Raw genomic sequence first — 24,823 nt, 5'->3', positions numbered from 1 at the left:
CCTGGAGCAGGGTGGGGGCCAAGGGGAGGAGGGCCAAGGGGTCCCTAACCGCAAGTTTGGGAAGGCCACTCTGTGCTCAGACTCCCACGTGCACCATGGTGTGATCCATAGGGGGCAGGAGGGGAAGGGCAGCTGGGACATGGCAGGACGGGGTGGGCCTGGGAAGCATACAGCCTTTTCTGGGGTCCCTGGTACATTGATATCCACACAGCCGCAGCCACCTGAGGATTGCCCCCGCCCTGGCCCTGAACCCCCAGGGAATAAACAGGGACAGCAGCCGGCTGACTGGTGTGTACTCCTGGTCCCTACAATGTAAACTCCCAGGACATATTTATGTTCTGTGGGCCTGGCCCCAGTCCCCTGCCCAGCTCAGAGGGGTCACGCCACACCAGAAATCACACATACGGGATAGCTGGACGTCTCCACAAGGTGGGAGAGGGGCTGGGAAAACCAGGGGGCGTAGTGGGGGACAGGGACCAAAGACAGCTGGAGCTGGGTGGCCAGAGGGAGAGTTGCAGAGGGGGAAGGGTGAGCAAGCGCTATCGCGGAGTCAGGCAGGGCCCTGTTCCTAGAACTGCAGGTCAGAATCCTAGCATAGCCCTGGCCTGGCTGGTGACCTAGGTCACTCTGTGGTCTTCCAGGGCCAGTCTTGGCCTCGGACTCCAGGGTCACGGAGCCTAGGGCTCTGCCCAACCCACAACTGGCCTGAGAATGGGACTGCCATGCCTTTCTTTGGTTCACCTTTTCCCTACCCCCTGCCGGGCACTGTGCCAAATCTCTTGTGCGTTATCTCACTTAAGCCTCACCACCTGCCGGAGGGCAGGAGCTACTGCTGCCCTCATGACCCTGTGGAGGGTCATAGGGGTAAGTAAGTGACCTGAGGTGATGAAGCCTGGAAGTGTCCAGGCTGGGGTTGGAACCTGGATCTGTGACCAGAGTATCTCTGCTCTTAAGAGCCATGCGTGGCAGGCTACTGCCCTTGAGGGCAAAGTGATGCCAGTCACATAGAATCCAGGGCTCTCGAGTCCTGGGTCAACTTTCTTCCCACTGGACCAGGAACAGAGTGGTGAGGAGACACAGCCCTTCCCTCAGGGAGTCCCAGTCTGAGGGGAGACACAGCCCCGCCCTCAGGGAGCCCCGGTCTGATGGGAGACACAGCCCTGCCCTCAGGGAGCCCCAGTCCTGATCCCAGGGAGCACCAGTTGGAAGGGAAGCCCCTGACCTCAGGAAATTACTGAATGGCCACAGCATTGGGGAGGCAGGTGGAGCCAGAGGGCTTCATACAGCTGGAGTCAGCGTGGGAAAGCTTCCTGAGGGAGGGGGCTGGCAGCCCCTTTAGGAAGGAGGAGTTGGGCAAGTGATGGGCAGCTTTTGGTGGCCCTGGAGACCAGAGCTGCATTCCCACACTACCCTGATTAGGAAACAAGGCTCATCTCTGCTCCCTGCACTGCCCCGCTTCCCTGGGTAGCACTACCATGCAGGCCCCGCCCTGCCCGCCTGGGAGGGGCAGGAGGAACACAGCCATGTGACAAGCATTCAGCTGGGAGCCGTGCATGTCTCAGGAATGACACCCAGGGAAGGCTATTTTAATCTGGGAAGTTGCCTGTTCCTCCTGCCCACCCCAAAATAACCAGGCTCCCAAAGGAACCTGCAACATCGTGGGCTGCCACCAGCCTAATGGAGCACTCCAGCCCCCGCACCTCCACTGTGGCCAGCCTCCCTCCTCAGTTGGAGCCCTCGCCTGCTGGGGCTGTATTTCCTCCCTCAGACTGGGGCTTCCTCAGGGCAGAAGCTCTGTCATCAGACTGGGAGCTCCTGGAATGCAAATGTTGTATCTCCCCACTCAGACTGGAAGCGCCTCAGAACATCCAGGCCCTGGAGCCTGCCTCCCTGGAGCCTGCGCCTCTGTCTGTCAGGTGGGTTCTAGGAAGCCTTTTTCTCCTGAGCTGTATTAGGGAGAACGCCCCTGTGATGGAGAAACCAGGTTTCCCTCCCCCATTGGCCACAAGTACTCCTGGCCAGTGGGCTCACTTGGGGCCTAGGCCATGCGTGGCAGGTCCAGGCTTCCCTGCTGCTGGCCTCATGGCGTCCTGACAGGAGGGCTTACGTGTCTCAGCATCAGCCAGCCACCTGCTGCCTCCTGCCTCCCAGAATAGGAAAGCGCTGGCCTTCTCCCATTACCCACTGCGTGCCCCACTGCCCTTGTCCTCGGAACGGGGCTCTCACTTCTCACTGTGCTCTTCCATGGTGGATGTTGAGGGAGTTGATCCCACAGCCCTGACTGTTCTCAAAGCTGAATGACTGGATATGGCCAAAGCAGGGGTTGCTCTGGTCCTGAGCTGGGTACCAAATGGGGAGGGTGTCCACTAACTTCAGGGCTCCTTGTAAGGAACCACTGTCCATTGGTCCTATTAAGAGTACCCCCCAGGGGCTTCCCTGGTGGCACAGTGGTTAGGAATCTTCCTGCCGGTGTGGGGGACACAGGTTCGAGCCCTGTTCTGGGAGGATCCCACATGCCGCGGAGCAACTAAGCCCATGCGCCCCAACTACCGAGCCTGTGCTCTAGAGCCCGTGAGCCACAACTACTGAGCCCATGTGCCACAACTACTGAAGCCCGCGCCCCTAGAGCCCGTGCTCCGCAACAAGAGAAGCCACCGCAATGAGAAGCCCGTGCGCCGCAAGAAAGAGTAGCCCCCGCTCACCACAGCTAGAGGAAGCCCGTGTGCAGCAACGAAGACCCAATGTGACCAAAAACAAATAATAAAATAAAATAAATAAACTTATTAAAAAAAAAAAGAGTACCCTCCACCTTCTCTCCTCCCCAGCATCCAGCAAGACCCCTGGCATGGATTGGGGCTGGGCACGATGCTGTTGACCTAAGTAATATCATTAACTACTGCTTATTGAAGACTGAGAAACTGAGGTTCAGAGTTTGAGAAGACAGCTCCTCTCAACAGCCTCCCCTCCATTCATTTCACAAATAACCATTTTTATTTTTTATTTTTTTGTGGTACTCAGGCCTCTCACTGCTGCAGCCTCTCCCGTTGCGGAGCACAGGCTCCGGACGCGCAGGCTCAGCGGCCATGGCTCAGGGCCCAGCAGCTCCACGGCATGTGGGATCCTCCCGGATCGGGGCACGAATCCGTGTCCCCTGCATCAGCAGGCAGACTCCCAGCCACTGCGCCACCAGGGAAGCCACCACAAATAACCATTTTTAACTGAGCACTTACTATGTCCCAGGCATTGTTCCCCATTAGTTACTATGTTTTAATCCTCACAACATCCTACTGAGAAGAGTATAGTTTTACCATTTAAGTGTAGAGGGAATGAGCCTCAGAAAGGTTGAGTGAATTGCCTAAGGTTACACAGCAAGAAAGTGGTAGCATTGGTATTCAAATTCAGGTTGGTACAATGTTGCCTTTTTCTTTTTTCAGTTTTTGGGGGGATATTTTATTGTGGAAAACTTTAAACATTCAGACAAGTAGAGAGAATAGTACAATGACCCTGCAAGCACCCATTACCAAGATAGAACAATGAACATTTTGCCAGGTTTGCTTCTTGCTTTGGGGAGCTGAAATATTTGAAAGTAAATTATTGACATTATGACATGTCACCTGTAATCACTTCGGAATGCATCTCTCAAAAATTAACCCAATTTTCTATATAAACTAGCAAGCCATTCTCATGCTGAACAAAACAATTTCCTGTAATTATCTAATGCACAGATCATGTTCAACTCCCCCAAACTGAACATGATCTTCGCTGGATCTTGTCACTCGACCGCACTGCCGCCGAGCGGTGGGTGGACAGGGTTTGGAGAGACCTTTGTCAGCCTCTGTCCATTAGTTTCACTTGGGGACACAGATCCTTCCTTCTCTTTTCCCTGTCGCTGGGGGCAAGGTTTCTAGGTAGGAGAATAAGAGGAGCCCAAGGGAACTTGGTGGGTGGTGGAAGCTTTGGGGAGGTTCAGGGGACCTCTGTCTGCGTCTCCTGGGGTGGGGACCACGGAGTGAAGTGGGTATCCTGAGGAGTTGAGAGAAGCCGTGAACTGGCAGTAGGGAACCTCAGCAGGGGCTCTGGTGCGGTCGCCCTCCTGCCAGGGGATGGGCTGTCCCAACCCACTGGGGCCTTGGGCCTGGGGGCCCCTCCCATACAGGGTCCCCTGTCCATCCTGGGCCCTCAGATCAAACAGCCCACCAGCCCTCCAGCCAAAACAGGAGCTGGAGGAAGGTCAACTTATCGGCCTCCCCTGCTCCCTCATCCTGCGGGCCTGTCTGTGGGCACTATCAGTGTCTGTGGTGAGGGAAGGAGTTGATGGGACAGGGGGCAAGGCCACCCCCGAGGTCCATTCCTGCATGGAGAGGATGCTTTTTAGCAGGATTCTGGGAGAGCCTGGGCCTCACAGGTGGCAATGAAGGGGACTGCCAGCCAGTGACCATTTGGGACACAGGTCTCTAAGTTCCCTTGCTGCTCCGTGCCTGTCCTATCCTTAGTCCTTTGGGGGGTGGGGATGGGAAGGACTCTTACCTACGGCAGGAGATGATGACCTCTGGATCTTTACTCCCTGGATGAGGATGGAGGTGTTCAAGGCTGAGTCAGACCACCCTGAAGGGACAGGGGCTGTGTTTCTCTGCTTAGTCTGGGGGCTGCCAGAGGACAGGGGCTCTATTTCTCCCACTGGAGTAGAATATTCCAGAGGGCAGGGCTATGTCTCCCCCAACAGACTGGGTTCCCTGAGGCTGGGTCAACACTGACCTTCCCTCATCATCGTTACCTCCAGGGGCCCCAGAGTGAAGCCATCTCTGAGGACCCCCAGCTCCTCATTGCTCAGGAACCTGGGCAGGGCGGAGAAATAAGCTGGCTTCAACTTGCTAGCAGTGAGCAAAAGTGGGATGGTCTGGGTTATAGACCATTCCTGGTGGGTTATAGAATCTGCTTCCTTTGATGGTTTTGGGTGTGACCACCCCTTGTTGGGGCAGGGGATGGAAGAGAGGTCTCCCCTGGGGCTCCTCCTTCCATCTCTAGAGCACCCCAGCTACCTGTCTTGTGAGACATTGCCAGGCTATGGGGGATTCAGGGTCGGGGGAGGGAGACTCAGGAGCCAGGAGTTGGATCCCAAGGGGCAGGCTCTTGAGGGAACCCCTTCCCCTGCTTCCCCTGGCCCAGCCAGGACTTGCTGGGCAGGAGCAGGAGAGAGAGGGCTCAGCCTTGGGTGGGCCTCAGGGGATGGGGGAGGACCAGCTCCTGGGAAAACATGGACCAAGGCTGCCAGATAAGTTGAGGGTGGTGAGGAGAGGGGTGGGTGGGATGGGGAGGAGCCTTCAGGGGTTCCCCAAGGGCCAAAGCTCTGAGGCCACAGGTCCACCTTCTTCAACCTGGACCCAGGAATTGGTCCCAGGAGGGTCTCCTTCAAGGAGGCTGCTTGACTGCAGCTCCCACTTCTCGCTTCTCTCCCAGACCCCTGCGTCCGTGCAGCCACACCCCAGCGCTCAACTCCCGACAGTGCCCAGGCCTGTCTCCCCAGCAGCCCAGACATTGCATATAGATCCTCTTGGTCGCTCCCCAAACACCTGCCAGTGGGCCGTGCATACAGCAGGCGCTTAGCAAAGCCAGCTGGCTGATGGCTCCAAACGGAACTCTTTGGTTACAGCTCTAGTTCGTCCTGAGCCAAGTGGTCAGAGAAGTGACTTTTATCAGCACTTCCTTCCTCAGGAGGACCCCACCCCACTCTGCGCCTCTGTCTGTCAGGTCCAATCACCTTGTTCCTTTGGGTGGTCACCCAGTGGTGCACGAATACTGTTGGAGAAGCTGATGCTCAGATCCCCATCCTGGGGTTTGAGAGGGGAAAGGACCCCCAGTCTGAGGGGCAGACACAGCCTTGCCCTCAGGGAGCCCAGTCTGAGGGGACACACAGCCCTGCCTCAGGAAGCTGTAGTCTAAGGGGGGAGGCATAGCCCCTACCCTAGGGGAGACCTGTCCCTTCAGCTCCTACTCACCATCAAAGCATTGAGGGTGGGGGAGAAGGAGGGCTAGTGGCCGAGGGCTCCCGCGTTGACTCTCTCCAAGTTCCTGACAGATTTCTGCTCTCAGCCAGGGCCTGGGTGAGGTGAGCTCCCTCCATAGACCCTTGTGGGCTTATTTTCACCACTCAGAGCTAATGGTAGGAATGCCCACTGCCTCATTAACCCTTGGAGATGTTCTGTGGAAGAAGGAAGCCCCACGTCCAGCACACACAGGCGCTTTCCATTCACGAATTTTTCCTACCCATTATATCAGGTGAATATCACACTGCCACATGTCCTAATGCAGCCCCATTTTATAGATGAGGAAACTGAGACTCAGAAAGTTGAGAGGATGCCCGAAGCCCCATCGCTAGGAAGTGACAGAGGCCCAGGTCAGCTTGGCTTCAAATTGTATGTTCTTTTCAGGACTTGAGCTTAGAAGGGGGTGGCCCCTCTGTTCACCTCCAACCCTCCCACACCTCAGCTTATATGGTCCCACTGGGGAGTGTGGATTGGCTGTGCGATTTCTGGAGGTCTGAGTCTTGGGGCCTTTGGGGAAATGCCCTGTGGATCCTTGGGGAGACAGCAGCGAGGGGTGTGAAGCAGGGCAGGAGAGGGAGGAAGAGGGGACTTTATGAGCCACTACTGTGCAATGGGTAAGGGCTGCCTGGAGGAACAAAGGAAGCAATCTCAGTAAATAGCAACAGCCTCTGTGACCAAGCAGGCTCTGCAAACACGGACAGGCTCTGCAAACCACAGCAGGTTCTGCAAATGCGGACAGGCTCTGCAAACACTGACAGGCTCTGTGTTAAGGGGCCCCACAATGGCAAGGGGAATGAGGAACATTATGGAGGAGAAGACCCTGGGGTCCAGAGATGCTAAGGGAAGTTTCCACTTACCTTAGATGTGAAGGCAGGTGCTTGGTTCCCAGCAGTGGCTCAGCCTCTGTGTGGGAGCCCCGGAGGGGGACACCCAACCCTTCTCCCCTCCTCCACAGCCCTCTCCAGTGCCTCTGCCCAGTGCCCACCCACTTAGCAGGCTGCAGAGGTGCCAGGGCAGGAGGACTATGACTGGGGGAGTCCATGGAGGACACGGGGGGAGGGTCTCCCAGGTGGAAGGCGGGCCAGCTGGGGGATGGGGTAGTTTGGTCCCAGGCTGCCATGGGGCAGGCTGGAAGCCCCGTGTGCCTTTGCCCACGGCCCCTCTGATCTCCTGAGTGTCTCAGCCTCGGGAGCAGAGGAGGGAGTGGTGGGAGCAGCAAATTTTTCCGAATGGAAAATGATGAAATCTTTCTGGAAAGCTGACTTTTCCAGGCTCTGGTGGGTACAGCTGACAAGGGGAAACCTGAGCCGTGTGGGCAGGCAGGGGGTCCGGCAGCAGGGGATCAGAGGCGTCTCTCTATGACAGAGTCCTGGGAAGCCACTCCAGAGCTAAGGAGGGCCTGCTGCCTGGGGGCTGCCTTGGTGGGGCAGGAAGTGGGCAGCTGAGTTAAGCTTCAGTCCTTGGCCCTCTACAGTCTATGCCCAGCCCAGCAACTAGAGTGATGCTGTGACAAAGTCAGTTCCTGTCTCTCCTCAGAGTCAAGGCCAAAGTCCTTCTTGTGACCTACATGGCCCCATGTCATCCTACTCTGCTACCACCCTGCCCCCCCACTCACTCTGCTCTAGCTCCCTATTCCTCAGATTGCTGGACACACTCCTGCCTCAGGGCCTTTGCACTGCCCGTTCCCTCTGCCTGGATGCTTCTCCCCTCAGACATGCACACCCCCTCACTTCCTTAGGTCTTTGAATATCACCTTCTCAGTGAGGTTTTCCTGACCACCTATTTAATACTGCAGTCTGCCCTTCCCACTCCAGCACCTACACCCTCCCTTCTATATTACTATGCTTTATTTTTCTCCAAATAACCTCAAATTATTTCTTCTAATATATTTGTAGTGGGTGGAAGAGTGGTCCTGCAAAAGATATGCCCATGTCCAAACCCCTGGAACCTGTGAATATGACTATAGTGGGTTGAATAGTGCCCCCACCCCCACCAACTTGAGGTTCACCTGGAACCTCAGAATGTGACCTGATTTGCAAATAGGGTCTTTGCAGACGTGCTTAAGTGAAGGTTCTTGAGATGAGATCATCCTGGGTTTGGGGTGGACCCTAAATCCGATACTAGTGTCCTTAAAAGAAGAGGAAAAGAAAGAGACGTGGGGGAGATAGCCACGTAAAGATGGAGGTGGTCGTTGGAGGGATGCCGCCACAAGCTGAGGGACTCCGAAGATTGCCAGGAACCACCAGAAGCTGGAAGAGGCATGATTCTCCCCTCCTGGAGCCTGTGAAGGGAGCGTGGCCCTGCCAACACCTTGATTTCAGACTCTTAGCTTCCAGAACTGTGTGGGAATAAATTTCTGGTGTTTAAGCCACCACGTCTGGGGTAATTTGTTATGGCAGCCACAGGAAGTGAATGTGGCACTCTGTAATTTACTTATTTATTTTGTTTATTATCTATAAACATGCTCCCTCGCCTCCAATCTGGACTCCAGGAAGACAGGGATTTTGTTTGTTTTGCTCACTGATAGAGCCCCAGTGACTAGCACAGCACCTGGCACACAGCCGGTGCTCAATAAATAGCTGTCAGATGGCTGCATGAATAAGTTAGATGAAAGCCAGGAGGGTAGGGGTGGGAGTCGGGGGGTCTTCAGGGACCGACTTGGCTGCCCAATGCCTGGGCCTGCTGAGACCCGCTACTGTGCAAAGGACACCTGGGAGAAGAGGAAAGGGGGATCTGGAGTCCTCCGGGACTAGACCCCCAGGTCATCGAGATAAGCAGGGCCTTCCCTGTCCCCACGATTCAGCCTCCCCAAGCTTGGTCCCTGCCAGAGGCTTCGTGGGGTCAGTTTCTGCAAGGAGTAGGTGCCCTCCCCCCACATCCTGTAACAAAGAGACCCACCCCCCAAACCAACTTCAGACACCTCAACAGTTGGTACAGAGGGGCCCAAGCCCTCCCCACCTCCCTGTGCAGCCTCGACCCCAGCCCTTCCTCCTGCAGACCAGGTCTCCAGGGCCACCATGGACAGAGCACTGGGGAAAGTCATGGTCTGGGGGCTGATGGGAGAGAGTCTTGGGGGCAGGGGTGGGGCCTCATCCATCTCTAAGTGCCCAAGTCTCCATCAGGCCACTTGAGCTCTGACCTGACTTTCCTGACTCTGGAGAAACTCGGCTCTGCTGCGATGGATTAAAGATGGTCAGAGCTTCTTTGCTTCTCCTACCATCAAGAGGTAGAGTCTACTTTCCCTCCCCTTGAATCTGGCTTGGCCTTGTGCCTTGCTTTGATGGAAAAAATGCAGCAGAAGTGAAATGGTGTCTGTTCCAAGCTTAGCCCTTGAAGGGCCTAGTGGTTCCCCTCCCTTCTTCTCTCCCTTTCCTCTCTCCCTCCTTCCCACTCAGTTCCCACCATACTGGAGGGAAGTCTAGGCTGTTCTCCGGGAGAGAGAGGCCCTGGAGGATGAGACGCTAAGTGGAGGAGAGTGGAGGCCCAGCAGGTGGCGTGGAGGCCTAAGGTTTGTGAGCGAGGCCGCTGGGACCTTCCAGCTGAATGCAGCTGATGCAATGACCTAATCCCAGGTGAGACTTGCAGGACAGCCAGGACAAACTCCAGAAATGTGAGAAATGAAGAAACCGTTGTTGTTTTAGTCTCTACTATGTTGGGGAATGGTTTATTTGCAGCCATAAAAACCTTAGAGGGCTGTGTCTCAGAGGCCCCTCTCACTGCAGCATGGTAGGATTCTGGACACCCTAGGGGGTGTGCAGAGAAACATATCTCAGACTCCATAGACACAAGGTCTTGAGCTGGAAGGACTTCGCCAATTCTAGAATGCTGAACATCCAGGGAGGCCACGCCCACCCGTTCCTCAGCTCCTCTCCACATCACCTCCCATTGGAAAGCTTCCCTCCAAGTTCACGGGCCTTGGCCCAGCTCCAGCCCAGGACTCTAGGGTGTGGGCAGAGGGTAGGGGGCAAAGCCAGAAAAAATGCCTGGCGTAACTGGCAGTCCCCCCCGTCTCTGTGTGCCCCCAACCAAGGTTGCAGGCTGGAATGGCCAGGCATAGGATCTTGTGCATCTCCCTGCCTCCAGGATGGGCATGTCCTGGCTGAGAACCTCCTTCCATGCTGCAGAGGGTGACCACGAGGTTCCCCCACCCCAGGATCCAAACCCCCAAGCCCTAGCTCAGTGGGGGATTCTCCACATGACCTTGAGCAATTTATCATCCTGGAATTTCTTCCAGGAAGACTGGAAACTTCCTTAGGGCTGGCTCTCCCATCTCTGCCATCCCAGCGTTCTCTGCAGAAGTGGTGCTGATGCGGACCTCCCTCCCTCCCTCCCTCTTCCTGCCTCCCCTCCTCTCCCTCCGTCCCCTCCTTCCCTCTCTCCGTTGTCCCTTCTTCTTTCCTCCCTGTGGGGAAGCTGTTGAATCTCTCTCAGCCTCAGTGTCCTTATCTATCAAAGGGGAATCATAACACCCGCCGTGGGGAGGGTAGTCAGGATTAAATGAGGAGGTGGGAAGGAGGGATGGGATGGAGGACAGTGTCTCAGGGCCTGAGCAGGGGGAACCCACAGGGGAAAGACCTGCTACAGCCTCATTTCCGCAAGTCGTGGGCCACCTGTGGGCCCATTCTGAGCCTGTCCTGAGCCTTTGAGCCTCTTCTGAGCCCGCCTGCCCGTTCTGTGCCCTGCAGGCCTGTTTTCTCTAACTTTGATGTGGGCCTGGGTGAGGGGCCTGCTTGGCCTGCATGTGACACGGAGTGGAGTGGCTGGACGCAGCGTGAGGCGGTGCTCACCACCCTGGGTAAACATCCTTCCTCCGCCCCAGCGTGAACACTGCTGGTCCTCCCTCGTGTGGTGGACAATGGTCACCTTGTGTGAGTGAGAAGGAAGAGTGGGGACTTGTCATTGCTGATTTGGGCAGGGCCCCAAACAGGCTCGGAAAGGGCCAAGCCACGGGGGGCCTGGGCAGCCCCTGCCGATGTCTGGGGCCGGCGGGTAGGAAGGAGGGCGCTGGGGGTGCGGCCCGGCCACAGAGAGCGAGACACCGAGCAGGGAGAAGGTGGAGGAGCCCGAACGAGATGCTGGAGAAATGAAGGGAGGCCGCTGGCTGGGCAGGAAACAAGTGCGTGCGGAGAGGCTGGGCGGGGCCCGGAGAAGCCAGGCACTTTGCGGAAGGCTCTGGCTACAGTTCCAGGCAGAATGAGCTCTGCTTCCTTCCAGGCCCAGGCCCCCTGGTGAGGGAAGCACTTGAGGAGCGAAGCCAGCCCGGCCCTTGCGCTGGACAGAGCAGAGCAGAACTCTGAAACCTGGCTGTGTACTTAGAACTTGCCCACTTCCACGCTGAGAGGCCAAGTTTGAGCTTTCTCTGGCCGCAGGAAAATCTTTCTCACGTCTCTCAAAAGCTGGCCCTGCAGGCAGCTGCGGACGGTGCTGAGAGCTCGATGGGGGCAGCAAGGAGGAGGCCTGCGCTGGACGCTGGGGTCCACGTTCCTCTACGCCCCACGCTGACTCTGAGCCCCCCACACAGGTGCCGTCAGACGGAGCCTTACCTGGGCCCAGAGCCTCCCGTCTCCCTCCTGAGGCCTCTCCGAGGTCCTGCGCGAGAACCTCAGCCTGTGCATGCCTGAGACCTGCTGAGGTCCCCCGGTGTGCACACCTCAGAAGGGAGGCCCACGGGGACACTTTTGCTCAGTGGAGGGACAGAAGCCAACAAACAGATAAATGTTTCCCTATTTGCCCTCCTGGGCAGACAGTTTTGAGACACATTTCCTAAGGCTCTTTAATAGGTCCCTGTGGGGTCACCAGTCACCCTCCTGGTATTGGCTGACCCTCCTTCCCTGTCTCACTCTGTCTCCTGCCCTCATCCTTCACCCCTGCTCCCTGGGGTCACTTCCCAAATAAATTATCTCCACTCCAGTCCAAAGCCCCCGCAAGCCCCGCCCTTGGAGGAAACCAGGCTAAGATAGAGGCATCCTCTCTGAAAGAGTCTAATTCCTGGGGGCCGGGGTAGGAGGCAAGTGGGAGTATGGCCTATGGAAGGCACCCCCCTAGCCTTCTCCCAAGTGTAATATTGTAAAGCACAGCTTGGGAATTCCCTGGCGGTCCAGTGATTAAGACTCTGTGCTTCCACTGCTGAGGGCCTGGGTTCGAACGCTGGTCAGGGAACTAAGATCCTGTAAGTTGCACTGCGCAGCCAAAAAGATAAAAAGCACGGCTCTAGGCTGGCTCCTCCCTGTGTAGAGCTCGCAGTAATGACGACTCGGTGTTTGCCTCGCCACCCCATGGACTCCACGGGGCGTGAGCATCTCCCTGGATCCCGTCAGCCTGAGGGAGAACCTCCGGACAGGTGCTTTGAATAATTAAGTGTACAGTTGACCCTTGAACAATGCAAGTTTGAACTGCACGGGTCCACTTACAGGCGAACATTTTTCAGTAGTAAACACTACAGCACTGCATGGTCCGTGGTTGGGCAGATGCGGAGGAACCGTGGATGCGAGTGAACCGCAGATGCAGAGGGCTGACTATGACTTATACGTATATTAACGCTCCCCCCACCCCGGGTGGGGCATTGTTCAAGGGTCAACTATTTTGCAGCAGTGTCAGGTGCAGGCGCGTCCCCTCTCCCAAGGCCCTGCTTTGGGGATTTGGTGGTGGTGAGTGGGCCTGGCTCAGCCTCTGGTTCCCAACTCCTGGAGGCGAGGATGGGTCTCCTCCATCTGGCTCCTCCTGCCTGCAGGCCTTTGTTAGCAGAGACTCAGACTGCTCTCCTGGGAGCTCATGCCCATGGACCCCATCCCAGACGGGGGCTCTGAGAAAGCCCTGCTTCCCTCTTCTGATGCCTGTGGGACAGCAGTGCTGTTGTCGTGGGAACTGGGCCAGGTTAGCCTGCAGCCAGGGCCTGGGAACACAGGAGTATTGGGTGGGAAGCTGGCTGGACCCGGGGTCTTGACTCTGACCCCACTCCAGGGATAGCCCATGTCTCCTTCTGACCTTTGGGGCATGAGGAAGCCCTGGTTTCCTCCCCAATCCAGACTTGGGCTGGCAGGGTCGCCAGGCCTCCCGCCTCTCCAGAGGCCTTCATTCCCCCCTGCTCGGCTTCTGGCTGGAGCAGAGGGGATGCTTTCTCCTCAGCCTGGGGATCTCCTGCCTGAGTTCCTCTTACTCTTCTATGTAACTTGCCCTGCGCTCCCCCAACTCCTCCCCCTCCACCCACTGCACTTCTCAAGGTGTGTTGAGTGAATGGGAACAAAGGAAAGGGAGGGTGAAGAGCGAGGGAACCCCAGCTTGGGGGTACGTCCCCCTGGAGGGGGCAGCAAGGCCAGGGGCCAGGGGGTGTGAGTGGCAGACGTTGTTTTCCCCAAATCTCCCATCCTACAGTTCCTTGCCACACCCTTGTCAAGAGGTGGAGTCTGGTCCCTCTCCCCTTGAATCTGGGTGGGTTTGTGACCTGTCTGTACCCAACAGAAAGTGGCAGAAGAGACACTGCGTGACTCTCAAGGCTAGGACAGAAAGGATGTCAAAACTTCCACCTTGCCGGCTGGAAGCTCACTGCTGGAGCCCAGAGGCTGCCATGCTATGAGGAAGCCCAAACTAGCTCGTGTGAAGAGACCAGGTGGCCAGGCCCTGACTACGTGAAGAGTCCAGACGTCCAGACAGCCTCCTGCTGCTCCAGCTCCGGCCACCATCGGACTAAAACCACAGGACAGAACCCAAGCCAGAACGCTTCCCGGGCGCTTCCCAGGCCCCTGACCCACGGGCACGGGAGAGGCTATCAAACGACTTGTTGTTTTAGCCACTCAGTTCTGTGGTGCTCCGTTACGCAGCATTAGCTGACCGGGTAGGATGATGGAAGCTTCATCAGTGGCAGGATGTGGCCTGGAGTCCCAAGATCTCTGCCACCAACTGGCCCTTGCAGGACCCCTCCGCTCTGGACCTCGATTTCTTTTCTGAACACTGAAGGGCTCAGACTAGCTGCGGCCTGAGGCCCAGTTCCCCACATTGCTGGACAGTAATGTCTGGATAAAGTGCTCCCCGGTGCCCGCTGCCTCCTCTGTATAAACCCTCACTCCTCCTAAAGGTCCAGTCCCCAAGCGCCACCTCCCTCATGAAGTGCTCTGATTTCTCTCTAGCAGAGCACCTAGCACACAGGCAGTGCAGCTGCTCCTCTGCCCCTCTTGGGTGCCTGGGTCTGTGAGAGTGTCATTACGTGGTGAGATCTTGAACTTCAAGGGCTGTCTTTCTCTGCTGTGTTTCCCCCAGAGCTTTAGACACAGTGCCTGGTGCATAGTTGACGCCCCCACTGAAACTAGTTAAATAAATGAATGAATGATGTCGACTACCCCTCGGACTGTCACTACTGAGAACTTGCAGTGTGCCAGGCACTCTGTTAACCTCTTTACAAATATCAACTCGTTTTCATTTTCATAACAACCCTGTGAGGTGGGTAGCATTCGCAACCTCATTTTACAGTTGAGCAAACCAAAGCACAAGTTTAAGGAAGGTTAAGTAACTTGTCCAAGGTCACACAGCTAGTAAGGGGCAGAGCCAAGTTTGGAGCCCAAGGACTGTGCTCTTAACCACGACATCATGGTGCATTTTATAGGTGAGGAAACTGGACTGAAGACCTTAAGCAAGCCGCCTAGTCACATAGTTGGAAAGGGGTGGAGCTGAGATTTTGATTTGCTTCTGTTTGCAGAGGGCTGTGCCCCTAACCATTGGGTGCCCTTGTCCCATATCCAGGGCTCTCATTCCTCATGCCACCCGTGTGGGTGAGGTCGGCTCCTGCTGAGAGGGCAGGCAGGGGACAGGGAGACAGGATCACAGCCTGGAGAGGGCTGTCGTCCCCTCCGACTTGATGATGACTGTGCAATTAGGGGCCCTGGGTGTGAGCGGCCCTTCTCTTCAGCCCTGGGCAGGATGCTTTGTGCAGGGAGGACCCTGAGCTGCCAGATGTGGCCGTGTTCTCAGGCCTCCCCTCCCTCTCGTACTTTCCCTCCAGCCGGGATGTCAAACCTCTTATCTCACTGGGTGTGCATTGCCTCTGGGCTGTGTGAGGACGCGCTGGCCCAAGAGGGGTCAGTGACTCAACCGGGGTCTCCGTCGAGGCCCAGAGGGGCAGGGGTCTGACTGGGGCTGCATTTCACTTCCCGCTTGGCCAACTTGTCGCCACACTTGCTGTCATCGCTTGCTCTGCGGGGGTCTAGGCCGGGAGACTTTCTGGGGCCTCGAGTTCCGAGTGCACAGAGAGACGACTTTGGGGCCGAAGTCCTGCCCACAGCCGTGAGGGAGCTGCCACCATGGTCAGGGAGCTTCCCTGGAGCCAGTTGTCTTTGTGGAAACTCGGGCAGGGGCAGAGCTGCTGTGTGCTCCTGACACCCCTGGGTGGGTGGCAGCGGGGCTCGGGACCCCAGATCTGGGTGTCTGGGGTTGAGGGCATTTGCATGCATCTGTTGGGAGCAGTCAGTCAAGCGTGGGGCCCTAGCAAGAAGGTGTGTTAGGCTCCTGTGTCCCCTGTGTCAAAGAAACAAAATCCTTCCCCTTGCAGTTATTCAGGCAGAAGTGGACTCAGAAACAGATTACTGAACCAGGAGACTTGGATGAGACTGTTCAGAGTAGCGCTGTTGATGACAGTAGGGCTAGAAGCCACCCATGTGCTCATCAGCAGCAGAGTGGATGAATGGGATGTGGCTGGGTGGTCACAGGATGAAATATTAGACAGCAGTCAAAACGAATGACCTTCTCTAACTTGCAACATTATGCATGAATCTTGGCAACATAAAATTGAAAGGGAAAAGTCCCATGGGATTATGTTCCACACGATACTCTTTTTATAAAGTTAAAAACCATTAAAATTTAAAAATGAATTTTATGGAATCCATATAGATGCAATTAAACTCTATAAAGCATTAAGTAAGGGAAGGACGGAGAGCAGATTCAGATGAGTTACCACAGGTGGAGGGACGGGGAGGAATGAGGGGGCCAAGGTTAGATGTGGTTATTGTCAAGAACTAGCTATTGTTCTGGGTGGTGGGTTTATGGACGCTTATTGCATTATTAAAACCAACTAACTAACCGATGTAAATCAAATTGGGCTGCGCATGGACCACTGAGTATCATAGATCACGGGTTCTGTACTGAGGTCCAAACAGAAGAAGAAAACAAAGCAAAACAAAAGGCATGAACTGGGAAGGCTCACGTCCCCACAAGAGGAGAAGGCATCAGGAAATGATTGAACGGTGGGGGGCAAGAGCTTGGTAGCTTGGAGACCCATGGGTCCCAGCTCTGGGACCCTGGGAAAGGGCCTTGTACTCATTTTCTATCGCTACATAACAAATCACCATAAACTTAGCTTAAAACCACACCAATCTGTTATCTCACAGTTTCTGTAGGTCAGAAGTCTGGGCACAGCATAACTAGGTTCTTTGCTAAAGGTATCACCAGGCTGAAATCAAGGTGTTGGCTGGGACTGCAATCACATCCGAGGCCAAGTTCCTCGCAGCTGTAGGACTGGGGGCCTCGCTTAGAGACCACTGCTGTTCCCTGCCATGTGACCCTCTCCATAACATGGCAGTTTGCTTCCTCAAGGCCAACAGGAGAACACCTCTGCTATTTTGAACCCCTCTGAGTTCTTTCATCTGTGTCCTCTGATCTCTCACCTGATTAGGTCAGGCCCACCCAAGAAAATCTCCCTTGTGATTAACTCAAAGTCAACTAGTTGGTTAGGGACCTTAATTACATCTGCAAAATCCCTTCATCTTTGCCATGGAATGTGATCTAATCACAGAAATGATATCTCATCATATTCATGGGTACTGACCGTACTCAAGAGGAGGGGATTTCACAGGGTATGGATGCCAGGAGGTGGGAATCTTGAGGACAGTCTCAGAATAATGCTTACCACAGCTCCTTTCCAAGCCTTGGTTTTCTCCTTCATGAAGTAAGGAGTATAATCTCTATCCTGTAGGTATTTAGGGAAGATTATATGAGATGAGGTATGCGGAAGTACTGTCATTCATTCAGAGATACTTAGTGAGGGCCTGCTGCATGCCAGGTGGGCCCCTGGGAGCTCACTGAACATAGCAGTGTGCAACATGGATGTGGTCCCCGTCCTCATGGTGCTGATAGTCTGGTGGAGGAGGCAAGTATTAGCTGAACAAATGAAGACAACAGTGTGATATGCAGGATCTTTATGCTGAAAACTACAAAATGCTGTTGCAAGAAATCAATAAAGGGACTTCCCTGGCGGTCCAGTGGTTAAGACTCTGCACTTCCACTGCAGGGGGCACAGGTTAAATCCCTGGTTGTGGAACTAAGATCCCACATGCCTTGTGGCATGGCCAAAAAAAAAAAAAAAAAAAAAGAAATCAATGAATACCTAAATAAATGAAAAGATACACTTCCAATCCATGAATTGGAAGATTCAATGTACTCAAGATGTCAATTTTCCCAAAGTGAACTGTAGATTGGACACAATGCCAATCAAAATTCCAGCAGGAGTTTTTTGGGAGGTTAGATATTAACAAGTGGATTCTAAAATTCATGGAAAGGCAAAGAACTAGAATAACAAAAACAATTTTGAAAAAAAAAAAGAATAAAGTGGGAGGAATCTACTCAATTTTAAGACAACATAAAACTACAGTCACCAAGACAGTCATCAAGGCAAATCAATAGACACATAGATCAATGAAACGGAATAGAATGTCCAGAAATTGATGCACACAAATGTGATCAACATGCGCAAAGGTACAGACGTGTCGGTGGAGAATGGATAGTCCGTTCGACAAATGGCATTGGAGGGACTTCCCTGGCGGTCCAGTGGTTAAGGCTCCGCGCTTCCACTGCAGGGGGCACCGGTTCGATCATTGGTCGGGGAGCTAAGATCTCGCATGCCATGCGGCATGGCCAGAAAACAAAACAAAACAAAAAAATAAACAAATGGCATTGTAGCAGTTGGTCACCCATGAGCAAAAAAAAGTAAACGTTGACTTAAATACAAAAAGCAAATCAAAATGGATCAGAGATCTAAATGTAAAACATAAAACTGTAAAACTTTTGGAAGATCACATATGTGAAAAATCTTCATGACTTGGGGTGATGTGAAGGGCTTTAAAAATGATACCAAAGTCATGATTCATGAAAGGAAAAATTGATAAATTGGACTTCATTAAAATTAAAAACTTTTGCTGCACCAAAGACACTGCCAAGAGAATGAAGAGACAAACTGCAGAGTGGGAAAAAATCTCTGCAAACTGCACATCCAGCAAAGGACTTCTATCCAGATTCTGTAAGGAACTCTCATAACTCAATAGCAAGAAGATAAGCCACCCAATTAAAAAATGAACAAAGGACTTGTGCAGAGACTTCACCACAAGGATATAAGGATGACAGACGAAGGCATGACGAAGATACTTAACATCATTAGCCATGAGGGAAACACAAGTGGAAATCTTGATGAGATACACTGCTCGCCTATTAGGGTAGCTGTAATAAAGACTGTTGACAGAAGCAAGTGCTGATGAGAATGCAGAGGAACTGGGACCCTCATATACTGCCGGTGGGAATATAAAATGGTACATGCACTTCGAGAAACGGTATGTTAGTTTCTTGTAAAGTTAAACATACGCTTCCCATGTGACCCAGCAATCCTGCACCTACATATTTACCCCAGAGAAATGAAAACTTTTCTTCACATGAAAGTTCATGAATGTTCATAGCAGCTTTATTTATACTAGCTGAAGCTGGAAACAATCTAAATGTCCTTCGGTGAGTGAATGGTTAAATAAAGTGTGGTACATCCAAACAATGGAATACTACTCGACAGTTAAAAGGCACTATATGGAGACAGGCAACAACTTGGATGGATCGCAGACATTTATAGTCAGTGAGAGAAGCTAGTCTAAAGGTTACATACTGCATGACTCCATTCATTTGACAGTTTAGAAAAGACAAAATTATAGTGATGGAAAACAGATTAGTGGTTGCCTGGGTTATGGGTGTGGTGAGGGTGTAACTTATTATAAAGGGATAGCATAAGGGATTTTTGGGGGATGAGGGAACTGTTCTATATCCTGATTGTGGTGGAATCTATACATATGTTAAAATTCATAGAACTGTATACTAGAAGGAAAAGAAAGTAAACTTTACTGAATGGTAACTAAAAATAATAACAACAAGAAAAAAGCCCAGTGTGGACAAGTGCTCTAGGAAAGAGATGCTTGGCCCTTGGGAAACAGACTCATGTTTCAGAAATGAAGCGAAAGCAAGGTAGATGCCCAGAAAATGCTTGGAAGATGCCCAAAGCCAGGCCTGCCTTGACCTGGAGTGGGTGGCCTGCAGGCCTGGGAGGGCCAACTCCAGACCCCACCTCGTGGCCAGACCTTGCTCAGAGCCGCCCAGAGGGGCTGGGTCTTCAAGGGTGGAGGAGGAAGCAGCTGCTCTGATGGAGATCCAGCTCCCTCTCCTGAACTGTCAGGTGGCCCTCAGCCATGACCTACTTTTCCTACCTGTCAGTGCAGGTGAACACGCCGCCCACAGCTATTTTTATCCCAGAGGAATTCCCAGCTATTTTTACCAGCCCGGCATGTGGGAGAGTTGGATTGTGGGAGATCCTGATGGACATTCCTTACCCTCCTTCTCCCAGTGAGGACCATGCTGCCTTCCCACAACCACCCCTGCCCCAGGTGTCTCCCCTGCTGTAAATCCTGCAAGAACTCCCCATTGCCTACAGGATAAAGTTCAAACTCTTTAATTGAACATTTGAAGCTCTCTCTACCTGGAACCCAGCTTCCCTTTGGCCTCATGTCACTCCATACCTCACAGCCATCCCACCCAAGGGGCTAACCAACCGGGCCCCTTGCCAGATGCTGACGAGGCCTCTCAGTTTCCTGCCTGTGCACTTTCCCTTCTGCCTCTATTCAGCCCAGCGCCTGTACCACTTCCTCCATGGAGCCCTCCTTGGTTCTTCAGCTGGCGGGGATTGTGCCCTCTCCTGGAGAACTGTTGTCCTAAAACCATTTATCTGGCACTCTCTTCTCCTCTGCCTCAGGGGATATCCATCTATCCGTGGGCCTCTCTTTTCCTGGTTCTTGGGGCCGGCCCTTGCCCACCTCTACCCCTGCACAGAATGTGTGTGAAGGATGGAGAAGGGTGCTGCTGCCTCTCTTGCATCCTCCAGGCTGCCCCGCGTGCCCGGGCCCTGGGATGCCCGCCCTCCCCAGGGCAGGGTGAGGGCTCTGCCATCTTCTGGCTGCTAGGCCCTCTGCCTCTGTGAATCAGGGCCTGCAATGGGCTCAGCACTTCTTTAAGTGCTCTGGGGAGGGTGTGGGGGAGGAATTCAGGGGAGACATGCCCATCAGAGGGAGCCTGGTAGGCAGACCTGAAGCTCCAGGGACTATACAAGCGGTGGGGCGTGCCTGGCGACCCCCAGAGGTGCACCCCACTGCCCCTCAAACCACTGCCCCGTCTTTGTCCTCTTCCTGGAGAACGCCCCCCACCTCCGCTTCCCGCCGCGTGGCCTGCCTTCTGCTCCTCCTCACCCCTGGTCCCTGCCCTGCGGGCCCTGCCAGGACCTCCAGAGCACCAAATCCGCCGGGCGCTGCTGAGCTCCTATCTCCCTGGCCTGAGCCTCTGCACACTGACCTCACGCGTTCCCCTGGTTCTCCTCCTCCATCTCCATGAACGCCTCCCACCTCTGTGGTCCTGGAGAGGCCAGAAGTCCTTAGGGTAAGACTGGGCTCTCCCTTCCCCCTGAATCCCCTCAAGGCCTCAACTGTCAACACTGGCCTCCAAATCCTTTCTTCTGCCTCAGGTCGTTTTCCCCGAGCTGCCGACCCCTGAAATTCTCAGGGCCTCTGAAACTTAACATGGTCTAAACTCAACTCATCCCCTCCTTCGGTAACTCAGTCCTTCTCTGCCCCACCCCCTGGCCTCTCCCTCACCCTTCTGACCCGGCTTCCTAAGAACCCCGGGTCAGGCCTCCTATTTCCCAATTACAGCAGCCACTCCTGCTCTGGCTCCCTGCCTCCTGCTTTTCCCATTCCCACTCATCCTCCACTCAGCAGTCAGCACAAACCTGGCCAGACCTTCTTTAAAGTCTTGTTTACAGAATGAAGTGTCAGAGTCTCAGGAAGGAGGCAGGGGCGTGTAGCATCAGGTGAGGCCAGGCTGTCGGGGGCACGTCCTGCTGGCTGTGGAGCTCGGGCAAGTGACTTTCTTGTTGTGGAGTCTCCACTTCCTCGTTTGTCTGGCATATCCACCCCTGGGGCAGTTGTGAGCACCAAATGAGGCAATAGGTGTGATGGGTCTGGAAGGTGCTGGCCTGCAAGGAGCACTCCATGGACGTGGCCATCGGTGTTATCAGCCAGCTGCGTCCTTTCGCCTGGCTCTCTGCAGCTTTGACCCTTCTTTCCCACGTGGCCATGAAGCCAAACTGAAAAGCCTCTATGCCCCTGACCTTGCTCTTCTTTCTGCAGCAGATGCCTCCTCCTACCTGCCCACCTAGCTGACAACTTTTCCTACTTCATTCATGGCCCACTGGGAATCCCATGTCTTCCGTGCAGCCTTCCAGAGCTGATGCCTCCCCAGGGCTCACCTCAAGGGAATGGAACACCCCATCCCCCATGACCCCTGGGGCCCATGCCTGACCCCTTCCTGTGGTTCCAGCATCCAGGGCTGTATCAGGGCCCTCGAGGGCATAGTGGGAGGCCTGTCAGAACACCCTATCAGAGTCTCGGGGACCCCAGGCCCCAGGAGAGGGTGTGACCCGGGAGGGGTCCTCCCGCTTGAGGCCTTGGTGTGAGAGGGCTGTCCACACATGTCTTCCCAGTGGACTTGGGTCACTAAGCGCCCACCGAGGAGGCCTGGGTCCCCTCTGGGGGGAAAGCAGTGCTCTCTCCCTGGCGTCACGTGTGGCTGTTAGCACTGTCCGGGTCAGGCCCCCCAGGGAGCTCACTCAGACTGCACGGGGCTGCCCCTACCTTCCAGGACACCTTTGGGGCAGGTAGGGAATATGGAGGCAGACGTGGGTGGGACAATGAAGCCCTCACAGGGGAATATGGGAGAAAGAGGGAGGCTTCCTGGACGTCTGGGAGCAGCCAGGAGGAGGGTGGATGGAGGCCCCCGTCCTGCCTAGTGGCTCAGCAGTTTGAAGTACAGTAGCCACTAGCCCCATGGGGCTATTTAAATTAAAATTAAGTAAAATTAAAATCCAGCTCCCCGGTTGCATGAGTCACACGGCAAGTGTTTAAAAGTCACACGGGACTCGCGGCTACCATGTTGGACAGCACAGACACAGAACATGTCCATCACGGCTGCTGTGCTACCGCTAAGCTTGGGCCAGTTACTGGTCCTCTCTGTGCCTTGGCGTCCTCTCTAAATGGGGATAACGACAGTCATTGAGAAGATTAAACGAGTTCGATGCATGTAAAGTACTTGCAACAGCACCTGGAAAGGGCCTGCGAGTCTGCCAGCAGAGAAAGGCACAGCCCATGCCAAGTCGTTAAAAATAAGATACGGTTTACTTTTTGGAAGGGTTTGTAACATCCAAATATACAGGGAAAAGCCACCCACAGTGCCGTCCCCCAGCTACCATATCACCCTGCCATGGGCAGCCCGCGCCTGCCCCATTTGCTAGGCTGGCATCATCACCTCCCATCTGCAGACGAGGAAAAGGACCTGCTCAAGGCCAGTGAGGAAAACCCTGTTCTCTGGACCCAGGCCCAGAGCTCACCTCCACTGCCCCAGGTACGACCCAGGACTCCCCAGTTCCTTAATATGCCCCAGGGCACCACTTCTTCGATGATGTATGACACTCCTTGTCTAGCCACACCATCCGGAAGTCCTTTCCCATGTCTGACCTCAGTCTCACTAGCTGCAGAGTGACCCTTACATCTTAGGCTTCCCCCGTGGAGATGCCACAGGGGCTGAGGTGGGGAGGTAGCGAGAAGGAGAGACGGCTTTTGTATGATCTATTTCAGAAACCACCCTCATTCAGGAAGTCAGTTCATGCTGATGTCTAACTGCACTCCCACCTACCACGGGAAAGCCTGTTTCTTCTTGCCTGTCCTTGGAAGACATGGGGCCTTTACTCCAGGGCTTCCTTACCCATCCGACAGGGACAGGGGTTAAAGCCTGGCCGTTCCTGACTTGTCTTTTGGCAGGGGGTCCCCATGGTTACACAGGGTGGGCTCACTGCCAGCCCAGGCAAGAAGGCACATCCTAACCCTATCTATCCAGGGAGGGGAGGCCTTTGGCCAACCCTGTAAGGGCTATGCTGCCCATTGCACAGCAGGGGAAACTGAGTCCCAGGGCAAAAAAAAGGGCTTTCCCCAGGGCACACAGCCAGGACTGAGGTCTCATGCTCACTGCAATCCTCTCTCCGGTCTGTCCAGGTCTTTGGGAAGGCACTAGAGGTTTGTAGCATCCCAGAGCCCGAGTCACAGGTGGAAGAAAAGCAGGTGGAAGAAACTGCCCTTTATGACTCCAAAGTAAGAAGCTGCATCCTTCTTGTCTCCTGAAGGTCCAACACGGAGTCTGGGAGAGAAGCCAAAAAGAACTTGCTGTCAGTAGGAAGTGAGGCGCACCATGGAATTCACTTTTCTGAGGGTATTTGACCAACAGATAAGCAAGCGAGTCTTCCTAGTACAGTGGTGCAGGTTGTCTACTGTGCGAGGGGGCAAAAGGGGAATGAAATTTCTCTGATTCAAACCAACATGCTCCAGAGGCTTGTGGGGAGCGGCTGCTGTAGACTAGCCATCCTCATGTTGGGCTCCACCTGGGTCTGGCCCGGGAGAGAAGCAACTGCTCCCATCCTTGTCTGCTCTGTGTCTTGCCCTCCTGCCCACCCTGACTGCTCCTGTGATTGAAATCTCCCTGCTGGTCTCGGAGCTGACCTTCCCGCCTTTAATTCAATCAGGAATCACAAGCCCTTTTAATTTAGGAAATAAAAGACCAGCTGCTGAGCTGGCTGCCCCTGATTGACGGGGCTGCCAGCATGGCCAGGCTGGCCTGGGGAGGGGGCACAGACCCGTGACCTCAGCCAGCCTCTCTAGGGTAAGGACGCTTCCCTGAGACCTGGGGAACAAAGAAGAACCACCCCCCTCTCGACCCCCAGTAGAGGAGGGGCCAAGGCCACATGGTGGGGGGTGGCTGCCAAGGCCACATGGTGGGGGGTGGCTGCCGACTGGCCCAGAGAAGCTGTGGAATGTCAGGCTCTCACTGCAGCCTGGGGGACTTGGGGCAGATGTGAGGGAGGACTTCCCAACCCACTCATGCCTCCCTTAGTCGTTCCATGACTCTGGTTCAATGTTCCAAAGTGCCCTGACCACACATCTTATTTTTCCAAGGGGGCAGAAGAGGTGTCAGAGGAATCAATGCTAGCTTTCCTGGACTTCAGTTTCTCATTTATATTTGAGGATAATCATGCGACCCAGCCACAGGGCTCTTCTGAGGATTAAATGAGTTAATGAAAGCTCACTGGTACATAATAACCTCTCATTAAATTATATCTAATAATATTCTTAATAATATTACTCTGTTAGAGGAACACAGCGTTCCCACTTCTACTTGGAAGTGGCAGAGACTTGGGGGAGAGTGTCCAGGGCCCTGAACCCTGTTGCTCCCTTTGCTTCCCATGAGGTAGCCCAGGGCAGACCTGCCCAGGGCCTAGCCTCCTTCCCCAGGGAGGCAGGATGGGGCAGTGGAAAGCTGCTGGCTTAGAATTCTACCTGAGCACACTTTGGCTAAGTGACCTTGGGCAAGTCACCCCACTGCTCTGAGCCTCAGTTTCC

General features: G+C 54.4%; 1 protein-coding gene across 1 annotated transcript in view; it reads right to left on the bottom strand.

Annotated features, from left to right (window-relative positions):
* LOC117200644 (uncharacterized protein C6orf223-like) overlaps positions 1–24,823 on the bottom strand; it is a 169,598-nt gene that overhangs the window by 9,000 nt on the left and 135,775 nt on the right.

The sequence above is a fragment of the Orcinus orca genome, chromosome 10 (genome assembly GCF_937001465.1).
Source record: "Orcinus orca chromosome 10, mOrcOrc1.1, whole genome shotgun sequence".
Classification (NCBI taxonomy): domain Eukaryota; kingdom Metazoa; phylum Chordata; class Mammalia; order Artiodactyla; family Delphinidae; genus Orcinus; species Orcinus orca.
This window is presented reverse-complemented; position numbering and strand designations above follow the sequence as displayed.